Source organism: Sphaeramia orbicularis, chromosome 3, assembly GCF_902148855.1.
Source record: "Sphaeramia orbicularis chromosome 3, fSphaOr1.1, whole genome shotgun sequence".
In the NCBI taxonomy this organism is placed as follows: domain Eukaryota; kingdom Metazoa; phylum Chordata; class Actinopteri; order Kurtiformes; family Apogonidae; genus Sphaeramia; species Sphaeramia orbicularis.
This window is the reverse complement of record NC_043959.1, coordinates 5,167,656-5,188,739: the sequence shown is the minus strand read 5'-3', so window position 1 is coordinate 5,188,739 and position 21,084 is coordinate 5,167,656. Positions and strand designations below refer to the sequence as shown.

The following is a 21,084-nucleotide window of genomic DNA, read 5'->3' as shown; positions in this document are numbered from 1 at the left end:
TGAACATGGAAGTTTATTTATTTTATTTATGGTACCTATAATTTTGTCTTTGTATTATTTGTTTTGTTCATTTCATTGCCTGTTTTATCATTTTTTCTTCAAGGTTTTTGAATTTGTGGCTTATTTTATTTTTGTTGCATTTTTTTTCTTCCATTATTTAAATCCACTTTGTTAATTTCATAGATGACTTTGGCTGTTTTTGTGCATTTTTTTGGCTATTTAATATTTTTTTCATTTTGTTGCTGTTTTTCCTCATTTGATTTTATACTTTTTTTCCATTCTACTTATTTTGTTTGTTTTTGTTCATGGTGTTGCTTATGTTATATATTTTTTCACATTTTGTGAGCAAAAACTGGGAAAAAAGGGATTTTTTCAGTAGAATTTATCATTAACTGAACATAAAACAAGTGACCCCATCCACTGTCATTTATTCAAACTCATTCAAACTCCATGGGTTTTACTGGTGAATCAATGTTGTAGCAGATGACTGTGTTTCCATGTTCACACAGAGCCTCTGAATGTCCAAATGGGTCATATCTGATGACCATGAAAAGATAATAATATTAATAATAATAATACATCGGTTTTATATAGCGCTTTTCTAAGTACTCAGAGACGTTTTACAATAAACAACCAAGGGGCAAACATACATCCAATGGGTAAACAGATACGAAGTTAATACTAAATGGTAATTGAAGAACAAATACAGAGACAAATACTGACAAAAGAAAAACACACAAAAGAAGGTAGGTGAGAGTGGAGGAGGTTGAATGGGTGGTCAGTTTTCAAATGATGATCTGAAGGAAGAGGTGGGATTTGACTTGGCTTTTGAATGACGTGAGTGTGTCGGAGTTCCAGATGTGAATGGGTAGAGAATTCCAGAGGGTGGGGGCGGCGATGACAAAAGCCCTGTCACCCAAGGTGCAGAGGTTAGTCTTGGTGATGGGGGTGAGCAGGTTAGAATCTGCAGAGCGGAGGCGGTGGGTAGGGGAGTGGCGGTGAAGTAAATCAGTCAGGTAAGGGGGGCAAGGTTGTGTAGGGCTTTGTAGGTGATGAGGAGGATCTTGAAGTTAATGCGTTGTTGAACAGGGAGCCAGTGAAGTTGATGGAGGATGGGTGTGATGTGATCTCTGGAGCGGGACTGGGTGAGTAACCGGGCAGCTGAGTTCTGAACATACTGTAATTTTTGGAGGGCAGTGGAAGGAAGGCCATAAAGAATGCTATTACAATAATCTAGTCAGGAGGTGATGAAGGCGTGGATGAGTGTTTCGGCAGCTGAGGGGGAGAGGGTGGGGCGGAGGCGTGCAATGTTGCGAAGATGAAGGAAGGAAGTTTTGGTGACATGACTGATGTGTGATTTGAAGTAAAGGGTGGGGTCCATGATGATGCCGAGGTTTCTGGCCAGGGAGAGGGGGTGACTGAGTGACCATTGATGGAGAGTGAGAAGTTCTGGGAGGAGGGGAGAAGAGATTTTGGTCCAAAAGTGATGATTTCAGTTTTATTGCTGTTTTGAGTTTGAGAAAGTTGTTGGTCATCCAGGTTTTTATGTCGGTGAGGCAGTTGGTGATGGTGGAGAGAATGGTGGGGGTGATGGCTTTAGTGGAGATGTATAGCTGGGTGTCATCGGCATAACAGTGAAAGTGGAGACCATGGTGACGGATGATACGACTGAGTGGAAGTATGTACAAGATGAAGAGAATGGGGCCAAGCACAGAGCCTTGAGGGACACCGTGTGATACAGGGGTGGTGTGTGATTTGTGGTTGTTGATGGAGATGAAGTGAAATCTGTCGGATAGGTAAGAGGTGAACCAGGAGAGGGCAGAGTCAGTGATTCCGATGGAGTGCAGACGGCGGAGGAGGATTGAGTGATTGATGGTGTCGAAAGCTGCACTGAGGTCAAGGAGAATGGTGAGGGAGCCGGAGTCAGAGGAGAGTAGGATGTCATTGGTGACTTTGAGAAGGGCGGTTTCAGTGCTGTGATGTGAACGGAATCCAGATTGAAATGTTTCGTACAGTTTGTTGGAGAGGAGATATTGCTTGAGTTGGGCTGCGACAACTCTTTCCAGTATTTTTGGCCGGGTTTCTTAGGGAGGGGAGTGATGGCAGCAGTCTTGAGAGGTAGGGGGACTGTACCAGTGGCAAGGGAAGAGTTGATGGTCTCAGTGATGAGTGGGGTGAGAGGGGTGAGACAGGCTTTGATAAGGAGGGAGGGGATGGGATCCAGAGGGCAAGTGGGTGATTTCATGCTGGAGGGTATTTCAGGGAGTTCATCAGTGGTAATGGTTGAGAAGAGGGAGAGCCGTTTGTCTGTGGGTGGGGGAAGAATGGGTTCTGGGTCAGAGGTGATGGCAGAGGAAGAGGCAAGCTGGTCGTGAATATTGTCAATTTTGGAGTGAAAAAATGATAGAAAGTTACTGCATTTTTCAGGTCTGAAAGATGATGGGATGTTGTCATGGGGTTTGAGGAGTTTGTTGATGGTGGAAAACAGAGAGCGGGGGTTGGAAGATCCAGTGTAAATGATGCCGGAGTAATAAGCGGAGCGGGCTTTGTTAAGTGAGGTTTGGTACAGGTGCATGTATTCTTTGTAGGCGAGGGTGTGTACGGTTAGTCCTGTTTTGTTGTGAAGGCGTTCAAGCTGTCTGAGTTGTTTTTTGAGTCTGTGAAGTTCCGGGGTGTACCAGGGGGCTGAGTGAGTGAAGGTAACAGTTTTTATTTTCATGGGGGCCACTTGGTTGAGGGAGGTGGACAGTGTGTTATTGTAGATGTTGACGAGGTCTGTGGGGGTTGGGTTAACAGGGAGGGTGAGGTCAGAAAGAGCGTTAGATATGCAGGTGGAGAGAGAGGCTGAGCAGATGGACTGAAGATTTCGGAAGGTTATTGTGCGGTTTTGTTTGGGCTGGGGGGCGGGTATGTTGATATCCAGTGTGATGGCCAGGTGATCGGATATGGTGAGGTCGGTGCTGGAGATGTTATGAATGTGGAGGCCAGTGGAGCAAACCAGGTCAAGGATATGTCCGTGACTGTGGGTGGGGAAGGTTATGTGTTGGGTGAAGTTGAGGCATTTGAGTAAATCCAGGAAATCGTTTGCATTTTTACAGTCAGGGGACTCAATTTGGAGGTTGAAATCACCAAGCAGTAGGACAGATGGTGAAGTTGATGACAGTACTGTGATAAATTCTGAAAGATCTGATAGGAAGGATGGGTTGGGTTTGGGGGGGCGATAGATGATGGCGATGAGGAGAGGTTTAGGGCCAGGCAGTTTAAAAGCCAGGTGTTCAAAAGAAGAAGAGAGGTCGTGGAGTGAGGTCATGATGGTAAATAGCAGCAATTCCTCCTCCACAGAGATAATAATAATAATAATACATTTTATTTACAAGCGCCTTTCAAGACACCCAAGGACACTGTACAACAAGATAAAACAAACAATCCATAAAATACAAAGAAATAAACAGATTAAAACAAATAATTGCTGTATATAGAAATGAAGTTGTAGAATGGAGATTAGAGACAAACTGCATTTTACACCGATTGTTTACATGTATTGATAGGATTAGTTAACTGATAGGATTAATGTATCCACCCACTGGAAGTTATCGTTACCAAATTCGCAATGTTTGCTGATATCACCCAAGATTGGTATCAGCCTATAAGTTGATGTTTATCTGTTGAGTTATATTCATTATATTATATTATATTATATTATATTATATTATATTATATTTGGAACTGGCCCACAATTTTTACATTTCTAATAATTTTGTTTACCTGGTCTTTGAAGAAACGTTAGCCTTATTTTAACTTTGTATGGCTTACTTTTATTATATTTATGAAAGAAATACTAAAGAAAATGTTTTCTGTTTTGTATTATCACAAAAGTTGTGCTTGTCCTTGTCCTTAAAGCTTAATATGCAAAATTCACATGTGCTTTTGTGGTAAGATAACAATGCTAAGTTTTACACTCTTTCTTTTTCTACAAAAATAATTGTTTGCATGAAGTCCTCTTCATACAAACCAGAGTACAGGCTTTTATCATAGATGCTGAAAACTGAGACAGTTGTTCCAGCGCAAAAGAGCATCCATAATTTGCATCTATCGGGACTGCGGGTGTAAATTGGCGATTTCTGCTACTTTACATCTGCATGTTTACATCTCTAATATTGGTGGACATATTAAATAAATTAAGTGAAGAAAAACAGATTTAAATGCAAATATTACTTAAACACATACACACATTTTGCATATTGACCCTTTCAAACCACTCTGTAATGTGTATTGAGTGCAGCAACAGCAGTTCTTTACCCCTTTCTAAAAGCAGGTGTATCAAATTTTAGGAAAAACAATACACCCAGACATATTCCATTAGCCTTTGTGCTTCAAATATGTATGAAATAAATGTGATGCAAATTCTAAGTCCTGCGATGAAAAGTTTTTGACATGTTTACAGTTTAGTTAGATCAATTTTCAAAGTTAATTAGAGTTTGTAGCTGCACACCTTTTGCTAAATAGCGGTGTAACCACAGTTAATCATATAAATAGACCTTAAGAGTAGTTTTGTTCCTTTTAACTGACTGCAGATAACAGTAAGACAGAACAGTAACTACAGTAGCTACATACACTTCCTCGTGTAAGTACTGCTGTGTTTTATCTGCGGTGAAAATCAAAGGAGTGCGTCTCTGTAAAAAGGCTTTTATAGTGCTCATGATACCAACAGTTCAACCCCCCCCCCCCCCCCCTTCCCCAGCCGAGCCCCCACCCTGCCCTCCAACAAACAATACCGGGCGTAGACGCGAGGCAGCCAGCTGAGTAAGGGGAGGAAAGGAAGGAATTAGGTCGACAAGGTCAAGCTGAACCAGGACTAGGGGATAGTGTATCAAACCACCTGCTGTGTGGAAGCCAGTTGAGTGGGGAGCCCACTTTCCTGCCAAATATGAGAGGACCCAAGGAATGGTGTGTTTAAAAAAAAAAAAACATAGTTAATTTTTCTCATTTCGGTTTTCAATTATCCAGTACTTAATAATGAGCAGTAAAAGTTTTATTTAGGCTCATAAAATATGGGGGTAAGTTAAGCTTTTTGCTTTAAATCCTTAGCTGCCACAAAATGTATTTAGAGCTGAAGCTATCAGGTATTTTTGTAATCAATTAATCTGAATTATTGTCTTTGATTCGATTAAACGGTTATTTAATTAGGCAAAAAAAATTGTACAAATGTGAAAAAGATATGTCTGAAAACGACAAACAACTTGTTCTTTATTGCAGAACCAGCTGAAACAACAACCACAAAATATAAGAGCAAAAGTATATATAAAAATATTTATAGACATAAGCAACAACAAAGTCAAATGACATCTACAAACAATTTGTGCACTTCAGTCTTTAACACGTGGATCCAGCTTACTAACTGAAGATGGAACTAACATTCAACTTTGTGTTAATCCTGATGTCATGTGCATCACAATAAGCGTCCGTGTGAAACACAACAGTGGAACCAATGTTTAATGGCAGCAAAATTAAGGAAACAAAGCTTTTTTTCAGGAAAATTGTTATCAAATAATTTTTAAATCAATTTGAGTTGATTAATTGATTCAGCTCTAAAACAAAATTTGTTTTATTGTAGGTGATTTTGTAACATAAACGTCCTGCCCCCTCAGATTAAAGATTCCGAAGGAAGGGAAAAGCTGCACAACAGTGGAATGCTTAGAGGACTTAGTAAAGTCTCTGTAAGTTTCACTTTCACTCTGCACATACTCATTATGAGGTACAGTAGTAATGTGCAAGTCAGGTTTTTTTCAACCTGCGGGGCTTTAGTGGAATTATTTGACCCGACCCGACCCACCCTGCAAATAAACTGACATTCTTTTGACCCACCCCAACCAACCCGAGTGTTACCTGCTTCATATAAAGCACGGCAACGAACGCACCCCCATTTAATACCTGGATGGACCTGTCCGTAGACACGCTACAGCAGTGGCAACATAAGGTTCTAATTTGTCCCACTGTATGAATTTGGAAAGTGCAAAATTTATACTAAAGTTATTAAGAGTCAAAGGTGTTATACTTGTTTTACTTCAGATCCCACATTCAGCCCAATTGTGATCTCAAGTAAAATAATAGCATAATAACCTATAAATAATGACTCCAAATTTAAATCAAAATTTCTTTGTAAAAAGTCAGTACCGAATCAGTGTGTTATGGACTGATCAAACCTGCAACTCGAAGCCTTCTCTTCACAGTTGAAACTGAGACTTGCTTACTATGACCACTATTGAGCTGTGCTTGAAGCTGTTGCCCTGTGAGTTGCCTATCACACAAGCTGTTGACTCTCAGTAACTTGTCTTCTGATTCTGTTGTGTCTTTGGGTCTGCCAGACCTCTTCCTGTCAGCATTTCCCCCAGTTTCTGAGTGCTTTTTGATGGTGAAGGGAACTGGACTTACTGACACCTTTACTTTCTTGGCAATTTCTCTGTAGGACAGACCTACATTTTTCAGTTATGATGGCCTGTCTCTCTTCTATCATTAATTGCCTTTTCCTCTTTTCCATGTTTATAGTAACATACTACTTTCTGCAGTACAATACTGTTCAAATAATGCTCACAACAGTATGGTACCCAAGTGTGTTCCAACACTACTTTTATGCAGACAGAGGGGGTTGGAAGGAATTAAGAAACGTTGGGACACCTGTAGGAATTGGTAGCACCAACTTTTGAGGCTTGATCAACCTCCATTGCTGAAGAACAGCTTTAAGTTGTTAACCCATTTCTTGTTCACCTTTCTGTATAATTCTGAAATATACATTATTTTTCAGTTTTGTTTAACCTTACCTTTTTTTTTTTTTTTTTTTACCTCTGGCAGTTCACCGCCTACCTTTGTACCATTTCAAGCTGTTCATTGGACTTGAACTGCTTGAATTTTAATACAAAACTGGAAAAATTGGCGTGTTTTAAAACTTTTGACTGGTAGTGTAGCTATAAATGCCTCTATGTAGTATGAATAACATTAGACTAAATATGTTTTATAAAATGTCTCCTAAGTAAAATAAATATGCTAAATCCAAGTTTATGAATGGAGAAGTAAACCACACCGTGATAGAGGAACAGTGTCGTAATGGTGTTGTTTAACTGTCAGGCCGTTTGAGTGCTGGGCTGCTGTAGAGATGCTATGTAAGAGCGCATGGCTGTGTTTTCATTCCTGTCTGAGGTGGTAGTGGAGAAAAATCTACAGTCACATTTGCATATTACACCCTGCATATTTTTGGCTGAGGAGCAGTTTGCTGGTGCTATGGCCATCCCTGCCATGTTACCATGTCTTGGCCGCTAAGATCCATTTCCGCAACAATTGTGTACGATATAAAAATAAAGCCCCCTCTGTTTTGCAGTTTTCACTCTTGCTAGTTGCCCATTTGTACTTTTTTTTGTTTTTTTTTTAACAAACAAGCGCAAGTAAACTTAGTTTTAAAACCACACTTGTCTTTGTTGTTGAACCTAGTGCTGAACTAGCGCTTGAAACTAATATGCTACAGGCTCACAAGCCATAGTGCCAGAAAGTTAATCAGGGGTTACATTTGAAGTTTGATGAAATACCCTTCATTTGGTAAAGACATTATAAAGGCTAAATCAACATCGTATTCTCTGGCCAAGATAAGGAAACAAATCCTACCATTTTAATTCAAAACAAGTAGCGTCTAGCACAGCCTTGTTGAGTGCCCCTGCTCACGCCCGCTCTGAGTGTGCGGGGCCCATCCTTCAGTTACATGGTCGGCTATTGCTGCCCACACAGGTGCCTGTTCAAATATCTTATAACATTATTACTACTGATCAAATACCTGCTTTCAAAAAAAAAATTAAGGCCAATGGCCAATATTGGAAAAGTCAGTATATTCAGTATATATCAGCGGGTGGGTGCAGGGGTTAACACTTCACAGAGGTGTGAATGGCCCTAATTTACATTTGAATGTCACTGGTGCCTGCCATGTCTGGCCTCAGAAACAGCCATTGGATGTTTTTTTTTTTTTTTCTTTCTATAGCAACCCATTGGATGTTACCACAGACATTTCAAAGGACAGCTCACATGTGATTGGTCATCTGTGCAGCATTAAAATATGCCCCACCCATTAAAATATTATTATTATTATTATTATTATTATTATTATTATTATTATTAATACTGTTTAGGTATTCAGGTATTTATTTATTTATTTATTTATTGTTGCAGGGTAATAATTCACATACTGAAAACATCACCACCAATGTCAATTAAGAAAGAACACGACTGCCAAGATCCTGTTAAAAAATAAAGACAAGCTTTATTAAAATGCAGAATGCAAAAAGCACACTTACATATTTAAGAAAACAGTGCCAACACTTTCAAATTAAAACAAACTTTTAGAATAAATAAAAATTACATTTTCAAATTAAAACTAACTTAGAATTTAAAAAAGTAAGTTAAAGTCAGATGTGCTGTCCTCACAACATGTGACTGTGCAGCTAGACAGCCAGCTAACAAAAAAAAGTAGAGTCCAAACAAGGCTTTCTTTTCTGATTTGGAGGTTCTCCTTTACTTGACGTCTTCTGTAACGTTTTTGTTACAGCAACCTACAAAATACATACAACTTAAATTACTAACAGACAGTTAATATTAGTTACGCTACACACGTAATGCACTCACATCACTAGCTTGAATAGCATAAACGTTAGCTTCATTACACGTTCACAGAACAGTTTCAATCAACCAACATCTAGAACTTAATATTGTTTTCGGATATATACACTAACAAAGACGAAAATTTTCCAAGGCACAAAGTAGTAGAGCACACTAAGTGTGCATGAGTTTCTCTGATCTGCAGAGAAAATAGCGAATGGGAAATATACGTCAAAGATCATCTCTAGCAAAAGAACGCTCACTCTGTATACAACCTTAGCGCACAGCGAACACAAAGATCCTTAAGGAGGCGACATCTCACTCCTTTAAATTCTTAAGCCAACTGCATTTTAACATATTTATTTATCTATTATTAACTTATTGTGACCTATGAAAGTAATTTATACAACTTATGAAATAAGTTTTGGCTTTGACCTAAAGACATCACATTAGATAAGTGTTGGTGCCATCTTCTCTGAGGGTGGCCCAGTACAGTCTTCTGTGGTGGGTAGAACATATGTTGGGTTCTGCTCTAGTGTGTGTTGGAGTGCAGCACAAAGGTTAGAGAGCTCCAGATTCTGGAGGGATGGAGGCCTTACAGTCAACCCGGATGTCCCATCAGCAGTGCCATCTTCTTCATCGGACGTCATCAATTGTGACCCTCCTCCAAAAATCTCCTCCTTGTTGGCCAGTTCACCCCTCTTTTGCCTCCAGCTGCTGTAAAGACAGAAGTACCATCAGTGCTGCACTGTGAGGCTAACAGAATAGTAGAGTGTGGTGTTTGTGATAGATTAAGATTAAATACAGATTCTTATAAATCTTACCGTCTTTATTCTCTGCTGTGGGCGCAAATTTTCATGGCTTCTGCCTGGACTGCAAGATCTGGTTGGCTGTATGTGTAGTTCCATCAGACTGTTTCATTATGTCTTACAGGCCACTAGAATTAAAATGTACAAGTTAGGAAGAGTAAAAAAATAGATGCATAGGATTATAACAATAGAGAAGCGTAACACAAAAAACTATTAAAGTTACTTAATCAACAGGACTCCACTTTCTACTCCATTCAAGCCTGGATTTGCAGCTAGAGCTGCCATTAAATGAGAAGTCACTGCTTCATTGTGGGGTTAGCTCAGTCTGTGAAAACAAAATACAAATAGTTCAGAAAAGCATACATTTACTTCTATAGAGCAGAATGGATCCAGGCTCTTTAAAATCTTACCCTTGCTCTGGTTCATACTGTCTGTTGTTTCCTTCTCTGTTTTGCAGACGGCGCACACCTTCCTAAAAAAAATACAAGACAAAAAATAAATCACTTTGGGGAACAAACCCCTCCAGGTTCAAGCAGGTCAATGTGACAGATTCATTACTTTAATCAGTTCCACAAGTAAAACCACAGTATCATACACTGTGCAATTAACTAAGAAAGTCACACAAAGATAAAATTCCCACCCAAATAGCACACATCTAATAATTAATTGAATATGTACTTACCACAATTTTTGGATTGTGCACAAGCCTTTTTTTGGTTCTTGTCCACAGCCACAGTCTTGTCGGTCATCCAGCAGTGTCTGCCTGGTATTCAAGTCAATGAGTTGTTGTCTCACCTCCACTGTAAACTGCTGTGTCATGTACGACACCATTTGCATTTGTATACCTCACAGCAGGACCATTTACATACGAAAACCTCATATAGCCTAAGGACATGGGGAAGGGGTTATTGCCAAGCCTCTCTAACCAGAGGTTGGGAATTCACGGCAATTCCAGGCAGTTAGAGAGAATTTTCTGTGCTGACTTTAAATTCCCACTAGTAGGTGTTAATTTGAAGTTCCAAAGCAATTTACAGTGACGTTAACTGACGAAAAACCCCACTTTTCATGCAGTGGATGTCATTGAGCAGCGCATATTAGAGATTTAATGATGGCGTCCATTTTAGGCAAAAATGAAGCTCTTAAAAGTGAGTTATGTGTAGAAAATGTGTTTAATAACAGGTCTGGTCAGGTTGCGGGTCTAATGTACGTGGGTACGGGCGGGTGCGGGTTTGGACCCATGTAGGACTCTGCTCGGGAGTAGTCGGCTTTCCCCACACACATGAAGATTTTTCATCGTAAATATTGAACAAGCTTAATATTTACGATTGTCGGCCCGACCCGTTTAGAGCTGATTATCAGGACAAATTCACTCTTAACACACCTCAGACCACAGGATAATCTTATAGGACAATCTTATAAGACGTAAAATAATCTGGTGTTTGTCAGCCTTGGTTGGGAACTGGGAAAATCAGGACAAAAACAACCCAATTATCTTGAAGTGTGTACCCCGCTTAAGACTGAAGCAGAGCTGTAGCTATGAATTATTTTTGTAATCGATTAATCTATCGATCATCTTCTTTGATTTGCTTCAATTAAATGTTTATATGGGCGAAATAAATAGTAGAAATGTGAAAAAGACATGTCTGAAAATGACCAGCTGAAACAACCACAAAAAGTATAAAAGTTAAATGATATATGAATAGAACAGTGGGACCAATGTTTAGCAGGAGCGCAATCAAGGGAAAAAAGGTTAGATTCGGGAATATTGTAATTAAAAAATGTTTTTATTGATTTGAGTCAATTAATCATTTCAGCTTTAGACTGAAGCATTGTTTCCTTGAGATATTTAACAATACATTTTTTTCAGAGGTGTAGATATGAGAATAAATTACATGTTTGAACAACATGCATTGCAGCTTTATGTGAAAAATGTGTTGTTTATGTGCGTGGCATGATGTTAGCAGAGTCATCTGGCAACCAGCTTCTTTTTCAGACAGTAACTGTTTAGAGTTGGATCCTGCCATGCTTACTGTGGCTCCAGTGAGATTACTGCTCAAAGACAATTGACTTCATCACAGCTGACTTTCCTCTCTGTATTATTTATGTGTGGTTATGCCTTCCTGAAAGCACAATTAGCAGCTAATCGGAGTAGAGTTGCCTTGAAACTGAGTGCTGTTCATCAATTGGTGGTCCACAATAGATTTTAGGTGTTCTTGGTTTTTTTTTTTTTCTTTTTGTTTCTGTGATTACTCTCTGCTTCAAAGAAAGTGGTAGTATGGTTCGTGTAAAAAGAATTAGGCCAGTGTTTGAAAACAATGCAGCATGCTTTCACCAATCCCAAGGCGATCCAGTCATTGACATCCCGTCTGTCTCACACTAGTTGACATCAGACTGAATTGTGCATTTCTTTCCAATTGAGGCTAATAACCGTGTTACTTCATTGGCCCTAGAAATAAAACTGAGCACCAATGATAGGCCACTTGGCTGAGCATCTCACTCAGCATTGCCATTTTCTGGACCTGTTAGACTTTAAATGTGTCTGCTTTTAATTCATTACGTGGACTCAGCAACACAGTTCCCACTTAAAGCTGACAGCCAAATAAAGGGCTGCTTGGTCCCATCTTTAAATATGCTATTTCTTTTTTCACTAGGTGCCAGTGATACTTAAAAAAGCCTTGAACAGAGCCAGCAAAAAGTGTAATCTGTACTGACCTTCAACCTTAGTAACTCACCAAAGATGTACACAGGCCTACTCCTGTGTAGTCAAGAAGAATTACATGATTGAAGCAAGAAACCCTGAACTCAGCTGACTAATAGCACATTAGTACAGATCTCTTTGTATGGACTAATGGGCTCTGTTGCCAGAATAATGTATTTTCTCTTTAAGATGGATCCTCTCTTACTGACCGCCTGTTCGCTAAATTACTTCAATCAATCAATCAATCAATCAATCAATCAATCATTTTATTTATGTAGTGCCAAATCATCACAAAAGTTATCTCATGACACTTTACATATAAAGCTGGTTGAAATCAGAAGACTGGAAAAAGGTGGTTTGCCCTCTCCGGGTCGGTGGGGAGTCTTTGCCCCAAGTGGAGGAGTTCAAGTATCTTGGGGTCTTGTTCACGAGTGAGGGAAGGATGGAGCGTGAGATTGACAGACGGATCAGTGCAGCATCTGCAGTGATGCAGTCGCTGTACCGGTCGGTTGTGGTAAAGAAGGAGCTGAGCCGAGAGGCGACGCTCTCAATTTACCGGTCAATCTACGTTCCTACCCTCACCTATGGTCATGAGCTTTGGGTCATGACCGAGAGGACAAGATCCCGGATACAAGCAGTCGAAATGAGTTTCCTCCGCAGGGTGGCTGGGCGCACCCTTAGGGATAGGGTGAGGAGCTCAGTCACCAGGGAGGAGCTCGGAGTAGAGCCGCTGCTCCTCCGCGTCGAGAGGGGCCAGCTGAGGTGACTCGGGCATCTGTTTCGGATGCCTCCTGGACGCCTCCCAGGGGAGGTGTTCCGAGCATGTCCCACCGGGAGGAGAGACTATGTCTCTCGGCTGGCCTGGGAACGCCTCGGGGTCCCCCCGGAAGAGCTGGAGGAGGTGTTCGGGGAGAGGGAAGTCTGGGCATCCCTGGTTAGACCGTTACCCCCGCGACCCGGCCCAGATAAGCGGTGGACAATGGATGGATGGATGGATGAAATCAGACTCAGTAGAATCCTCAGGAGCAAACAATTGTGACTGACAGTGACAAGGAAAAACTTCCTTTTAACAGGCAGAAACCTCGAGCAAACCCTGACTCCTGGAGGATGGTCGTCTGCCTTGACCAGTTGGGGTTAGAGACAGAGAGGAGGAGAGGGGGGAAGTCGGGGAAGGCACATGGATGCACCGCAAACTGAACTAGAACTGTTAAAAAGTAGAACAGCTGGTGCTACTCTAATTTCCAACAGCTAGAACAAATGTCCATTACGTTAATAATTTTACTCCAAGTATTAACAGTGGATATACTACTGCTGCAACTGTCAGTGCAAATAATAGAAACCTCGGCTGGCTGGCTGGCTGGCTGGCTGGCTGGCTGGCTGGCTGGCTGGCTGGCTGGCTGGCTGGCTGGCTGGCTGGCTGGCTGGCTGGCTGGCTGGCTGGCTGGCTGGCTGGCTGGCTGGCTGGCTGGCTGGATAGATAGATAGATAGATAGATAGATAGATAGATAGATAGATAGATAGATAGATAGATAGATAGATAGATAGATAGATAGATAGATAGATAGATAGATAGATAGATAGATTATTGATCCTTTGCAGGAAATGATTTGGTTACGACAGCAGTAAGGCTGGGTGATTTTATCGATTCTGCGATATATATTGATATTTTGTTTCCCCAGAAAGTATTGATTTTTCAGCCACAAGGATCGATACATCAAGCAACATTCAATTCCCCCATGTTCCGTCTGGCACTCTGCTCGCCACCCATCTCCCCGTTTGCTTTGCAGGAAGAATGATTACGTCAGCCAGCCACTAGTGTCGCTGTACAGCATTTCTAGGAACTTACCCGTCTAGATACTCTCTTTACACAAGACGACCACATCTTTCTCCTCATGTTTTACGCAGTCAGAGCTTAGAGATTCAAGAGAATGGCGGTGAATATAAATCCAGCACCTTCATATTTAAAAGCAGATGTGTGGGAGCAATTAGGGTTTAAAAAGAAAAAGGAAAGCGACACAGCGCCACGGCAAAATCGTTACTGCAACACCATATATTTCATACAGAAAAAATCATCTCTGCATAAATGAGCGATAAGTTTCACTTTCACATCTGCCGGTGGCACTGTCCGCATCGCCACGTATCTCATAGTATTATAGGTAGGAAACCGGCTGAGCCCTGCCCACCCCCCTGAGCCAGCATGCGTGCACCCCCCCATCCACGGCCAAACAGCACAAGTACCATCTACCCCCCCTCCCAGAATTAGAACTAATTCTTTTTTTTTTCTTTAAACATCCAGAGAGAGAACAGCAAGGACATTTCTAGCTTTGTATAATATTCAATAGAAAAGAAAGATTATGAGCAATATTAACACAGAATGAAAATAAAAAGTAAAAAAGGACATATTAAATCGAATAGTCTCCATTTATATCACCAAGGTAAAATTTGGCATGTATTGTTTCACATAATTTTCCCATTTTTCCCAATGTCTGATGAACATTTCTAATTTTAGATTAACGGTGAAGGTGATTTTTTTTTTTCCATTTTGTAAATGTCCCATGTTATTTGAACCCATTGCTGAACAGTTGGCTCATCTTGTACCATCCATTTTTATGTTATTGCTTTTTTCCCTGCTGCCAGAAGAACATTCCAGAGATATTCATCTATTTTCATAGCAAGTGTTTTGAGTCCTAAATACATAGTTCTGAAGTGAGAGAGAATGTATGTTTTAAAAATTAATTGTATTGCTTTATTGATCTCAGACCAGTAGTTTTGTATACCCTGACAGTCCCAGAATATGTGGTAGTGATGGGCCAACTGACAGCCACAGTTTGTCCAACATTTACTATTGACCTGGGAAAAGTGTGCAGTCTGACATGGGGTTATGAAAAAGCTTGATGTGTTTTTACAACAATATTCTTTCCACATATGAGATCTCATGCTTTTCCACTGAGATGTGCATATCTGCTCCCAGTCTTCATCTGTTATTACAAATCCTTCTTCCTTTCCCAATTTTCCTTTAATGTATTTGGTGTAATGATTATTAAGATTTGAAATATTCTTATAAAGCTGTGATATTATCCCTCTTGGAAGTTTTGATTTGTATGCTTTTATAAAAAGTTTAATAAGGGGGTTATACGTAGATTTTGCACTTTTCAAAGGCTTGTAAGCCACAGTTTGCACTGTTTCAATAAGTCAAACTAATTTTCTCATCACATCTTTGATTCATTTTGTTCAGCATTTGCAAGCTGTGGACTCTGTCCAGTCAGAGCCATATATTGAGTAATTTATCGATGCTTTCTTCAGTTTTCAGTTCAGTTAATTCAATCCAAGTCAATGGAGGACTCACAAGATGTCACCAAAATCACTCTGTCCCTTTAAAATCTTTAAGAAAATTATGTAAGTGTATCAAATCGTGTCAAAGCACATCGAATCATATCGTGGGCTGAATATTGTGATATTTATCAAATCGTGAGCTGAATATCGTGTATCGCATCTTATCGTGAGATTAGTATATCGCTGCAGCCCTAGACAGTAATAACAACAAAAAAACACACTGACCCATCCCAACAGACAACCCCACAGACAACCAACATGAAAGACACAAGGTAAGAAGTAAGAAAAAAGAATAAAAGATATATGAAATATATACAGTTGAGGACAAAATTATTAGCCCCCCTAGAAAAATGTCATTGTTTTAAAGGTATTTCCCAAGTGCTTTTACACAGAGCAACACATTTTTAACACAGCTTTTTTAGATGTCCTAGTTTTATTTTGGATGCTTACATGATTTTAGTTTGCACACAGAGATGAAAATATTCCACAAAAAACAAAAAGTACCAGGGTCAAAATTATTAGCCCCCCTGATCCTAATAGTCAATTGTGTATCCTTTTTGCTGGATAACAGCCTGCAGTCATAGTATTTTTTTATTACAAGTCTCTGACACCCATTTATCAAAACAAAATGCCATTTCGCTTAATAGCGCCCCCTACAAATTTACCCTCACGAAAATTGCATCAGTTCGGACATATGAACACAGATTTGGCTCAAATTTGACTCAGTGGTACAACTCGCAGGCCTACACCCATTCAATGGAACAAATTGTATTTTGGCTCCATAGCACCCCCTACAGATTTATTTATACAAAAATTTGTTCAGTTTGGACATACGAACACTGATTTGTCTCAAATTTGAGTCGATTGTCAATCTCCCAGGCCTACACCCATTCATCAGATGACATAAAATTTGGTACTAGAGCACCACCTGCTGAATGATGATACTTGTACTGGACGTGCCCATGGCAAGGGCCTTTAGATGCCGCTTGCGGCTTTAAGTTTTTTTTTTGTCTTATTTTTCTTTCTCCTGCGCTTTGAGCTCAATTTGACCCCCTGAACATTTACGAAAACTCACCAAATTTTGCCCAAAATTTAGAGATGTGAGAAATTGAATTTACATATAGGTTTCGTGGATGTCGGGAAAAAAATGTTGTGGCAGCGCCCCCTTGAAAAGTGGAAATACATTACGTCAATGGGACCACGTCCAACGTAAGGTTTGTCGTAGAGCCACGAAAATCGGTACACAGATTCATCATCAACAAATATTATTATGGCCACGCCCCTAAACCAACCCTTAGTCGGCCATATTGGATCGAAATTTCCAAAACGCTGACGTCGTATTTTAACTATCTCCTCACTGGGCGTTTGGCCGAATGAGCTCAAAATTGGTGTACAGTATCTAGAGGAGTGGGGCATCAAAATTTGGCCGAATTTTTGGGATCAGTTTTACCATTTTTGTGCAAGGAGGTCGCCAAGTTTGTGAAGATTTTTCAGAAATTTGCCTTTACTAATCTTGCTTCAGTTTGGTCATACAATCACAGATTTGGCTCAAATTTGAATCAGTTGTCAATCTCCCAGGCCTACAGCCATTTATTGGAAGAAATGTAAATTTTGCACTATAGCACCCTTATAGCACCCCCTACAAAGTTACCTTTACAAAAATTGCTTCATCTCGGACATACGATCACTGATTTGGCTCAAATTTGATTTAGCTGTTTATCTCCCAGTCTACACCCATTCATCTGAAAAATTTGAAATTTGGCTCCATAGCGCCCCCTACAAATTTAATTTTACAAAAATTGGTTCAGTTTGGACATACGAGGACTGTTCAATAAGTTCATGGCCTCACCCAGAACAGAACAACACAGACTGATAATTTATATTTTATTTTTCAACATAATCTTCATTTACAGCAATGCACTTGGTCCATCGATGTTCAAGCATCACTATCCCATCACGAAAGAATGTAACATCCTGTATTATAACAACCAGTGTTTCTAGGTGAGGCCATGAACTTATTGAACGGCCCTCGTACAATCACCTATTTTCCTCAAAATTGAATCAGTTGTCAATCTCCCAGGCCTGCAGCCATTTATTGGAAGAAATTTAAATTTTCCACTATAGCACCCCCTACAAGGTTACCTTTACAAAAATTGCTTTAACTTGGACATACAAACACCGATTTGGCTCAAATTTGAATCAGTTGTCAATCTCCCAGGCCTACAGCCATTTATTGGAAGAAATTTAAATTTTGCACTATAGTGCCCCCTACAAAGTTACCTTTACAAAAATTGCTTCAGCTCGGACATGCAATCACCGATTTGGCTCAAATTTGAGTCAGTTGTCTATCTCCCAGGTCTACACCAATTGATCTGAAAAATTTGAAATTTGGCTCCATAGTGCCCCCTACAAATTTAATTTTACTAAAATTGGTTCAGTTTGGACATACGATCACCTATTTGCCTCAAATTTGAATCAGTTGCCAATCTCCCAGGCCTACACCCATTTGTCAGAAGACATTGAAAATTCACACAATAGCGCCCACTACAAATTTACCTTTACGAAAATTGCATCAGTTCAGACATACGAACACCTATTTGGCTCAAATTTGACTCAGTGGTACATCTCACAGGCCTACGCCCATTCAATGGAACAAATTGAATTTTGGCTGCATAGCACCGCCTACAGATTTACTTATACAAAAATTTCTTTAGTTCGTACATACGAACACCGATTTACCTCAAATTTGAGTCAATTGTCAGTCTCCCAGACCTACACCCATTCATCAGAAGACATTAAAATTTGGTGCGAGAGTACCACCTGCTGAACAATGAACATGCTTGTACTGGACGTGCCTGTGGCGAGGGCCTTTAGATGCTGCTTGCGACTTTAATTATTATTATTATTATTATTTTTTGAGCTCAAATGTGACCCCCTGAACATTTACGAAAACTCACCAAAATTTGCCCAAAATTCAGAAATGTGCAAAATTGAATTTACATATAGGTTTTGTAGATGTCGGGAAAGAAATGTTGCAGTAGCGTCCCCTTGAAAAAGTGGAAATACATTACGCCAATGAGACCACGTCCAACGTAAAGTTTGTCGTAGAGCCATGAAAATTGGTACACAGATTCATCGTCAGGAGACAAACAAAAAATATTACTATGGCCACGCCCCTAAACCAACCGGAAGTCAGCCATATTGGATTGAAATTTCCAAAATGCTGAGTCAGCATTTTCGCTGACGTCATATTTTAACTATCTCCTCCTTGGGCATTTGGCTCAATGAGCTCAAAATCACTCTACAGTATCTAGACAAGTGGGGAAACAAAAAGCTAGGCAAATTTTTGGGACATGTGTCACCGTTTTCATGTGCCGAGGTTGTAAATTTTGCAAATTTTTTAAAAAAAATTTACCATTACAAAAATTGCTTCAGCTTGGACATTCAAACACTGATTTGGCTCAAATTTGACTCAGACTTCTACCTCCCAGGCCTACACCCATTTATCAAAAGAAATTGAAATTTCACACTACAGCACCCCTACAAGTTTATTTTTATGAAAATTGCTTCAGTTTGGACATATGGTCACCGATTTGGCTCAAATTGGACTCTGACATCAGTCTCCAAGGCCTACACCCATATATCAAAATGAAATGCCATTTCGTTTTATAGCACCCCCTACAAATTTACCTTTATGAAAATTGTATCAGTTCTGACATACGAACACTGATTTAGCTCAAATTTGACTTGGTGGTACATCTCACAGGCCTACACCCATTCAATGGAACAAATTGAATTTTGGCCCCGTAGCGCCCCCTACAGATTTATTTAAACAAAAATTTGTTCAGTTCGGACATATGAACAGCGATACGTGTCAAATTTGAGTTAATTGTCAATCTCCCAGGCCTACACCCATTCATCAGAAGACGTTGAAATTTGGTGCTAGTGCACCACCTGCTGAACAATGGACCTACTTGTGCTGGACATGCCCGTGGCTAGGGCCATTCAGTGCCGCTTGCGGCTTTAATTTTACTTTTCTTTTCTAGAGTTAAAAGCCCAAACCACAAATGAATCTGCCACAAACCCTCAGAACTGATGCTGTAGTCTTTTATCTCACAAAAACTTACGAGAACCATATGTTCTCTCAAATGTGTCCAATATCTTTATTATTTACAATTACTGATACACTTTGTAGTAAGGCACACCTGATAAAAAACAACTGTAGAATTCCGTAGCTATTGTAATAGGATTTCTTGCAACTGTTTCATAATATAATCTTTTTTTGAGGACACAGTGACACATTGGACACTTGTAAAAACAAGTAAAACTCAGAAGGAGTCTATCTCCATGATTTATGACACTACTTTTAGATGTGAGAGGAAGACCTAAGACTTTTCTAGTGTACATTAGGCATCAGTGTTGAATTCTTCTTTCTGGAAAAAGCAAAAATCCTCTTTAGTTATCCTTTCAGATATGCTGCAGATAGTTTGATGTACAAACATGGTCTATTGACCTTAAGGTAAATACTTACCACTACAGTTTATTACGTTTACATTTCACAGACTACTTGATGTTGTCTGCTGAATGTTGTGTCTACCATTTTCTGACATCTTCTTTGTATCTTCCCTCTGCAATAACAATTATTTATATCTAAAGCTTTTGTTGAAGATTCAAAGCAAATAGGTTCCCCTGATCAGACATGGAGGTTAAAGCCCCATTTGCAGAGGCTCTGCAGCATTCTGACCTGATTTCATGACCCTGCTTTGAACCCAATTAAACCCAGCCACCCTATGAAGAATATCAGTTTTTGATAGTGATGTCTTTTAATAATGTGTGAACAGCTTTGTAACCAAACAGCAAACTAGTCTAGATAAAGAGTGAGATAAAGAGAGTGAGTATGAGAAGGTGAACAAAATCAGATAAGCGTGTGAGAAAGAGAAACCACTTATGGTGTTTATTTTATTCCAGATACTTAACAAAGCAGTAATAGCTCCAGAGAAATGAAAATCTAAGGTTTAGCAGTGGTGTGTGAGGAGCTATTGTTGCAGATGATGAGTCTCTGTGACCTCTAACAGCAGCTACATATGAACAGTTAAACCATGACCGGAACACACATCGATTAGCCTGCATGAAAAAAGAGGATTGTGCGTGACTGTGACAGTAGATTGCAATATGTCTGTAGTGTTTACTGTATCAGATGAACATGAACAGGGAAAAATATGTTTCACTCCCTTCCGTTAATGATGACACCGTAGTTCTTTCCACAAATGAATTTATTTGTCTACAAATCCACCACATCCACTAATGAACTTACAGAAGAAGTCTAACATAAAATTAGCATTTATCAAGTTGAACGTGTTTACATACATATACTTAGAACTAATAAAAATACCTTACTGGCATAACATCCAAGAAGGAAATGAGAAATGTAAAAAATACACTTAAACTTGTCTCTTCTAACTTCTTACAACTTGCAACACATGGCTCATAGGCGACAGAAAACTTAATACCGCTGGGCTGGAGAACTCCGTCACCTTAATTGGTACCCCCAGAAACTGCCACTAAACTTAGGGTCCTACATTACAAAACTCACCTACAATAAAGCAAAAC

At 39.7% G+C, this 21,084-nt stretch overlaps 1 protein-coding gene across 3 annotated transcripts in view; it reads left to right on the top strand.

The window, feature by feature from the left end:
* znf609b (zinc finger protein 609b) overlaps positions 1–21,084 on the top strand; it is a 226,146-nt gene that overhangs the window by 135,932 nt on the left and 69,130 nt on the right. Inside the window, exon 1 of one of the 3 annotated variants that reach the window (XM_030124626.1) lies at positions 11,372–11,376. The exons of the other annotated variants lie outside the window; for them this stretch is intronic. The gene's annotated coding sequence lies outside the window, so the exon portion shown is untranslated. Of the gene's footprint in view, positions 1–11,371; positions 11,377–21,084 lie in introns of those variants that run through there. 3 annotated transcript variants of the gene reach the window in all.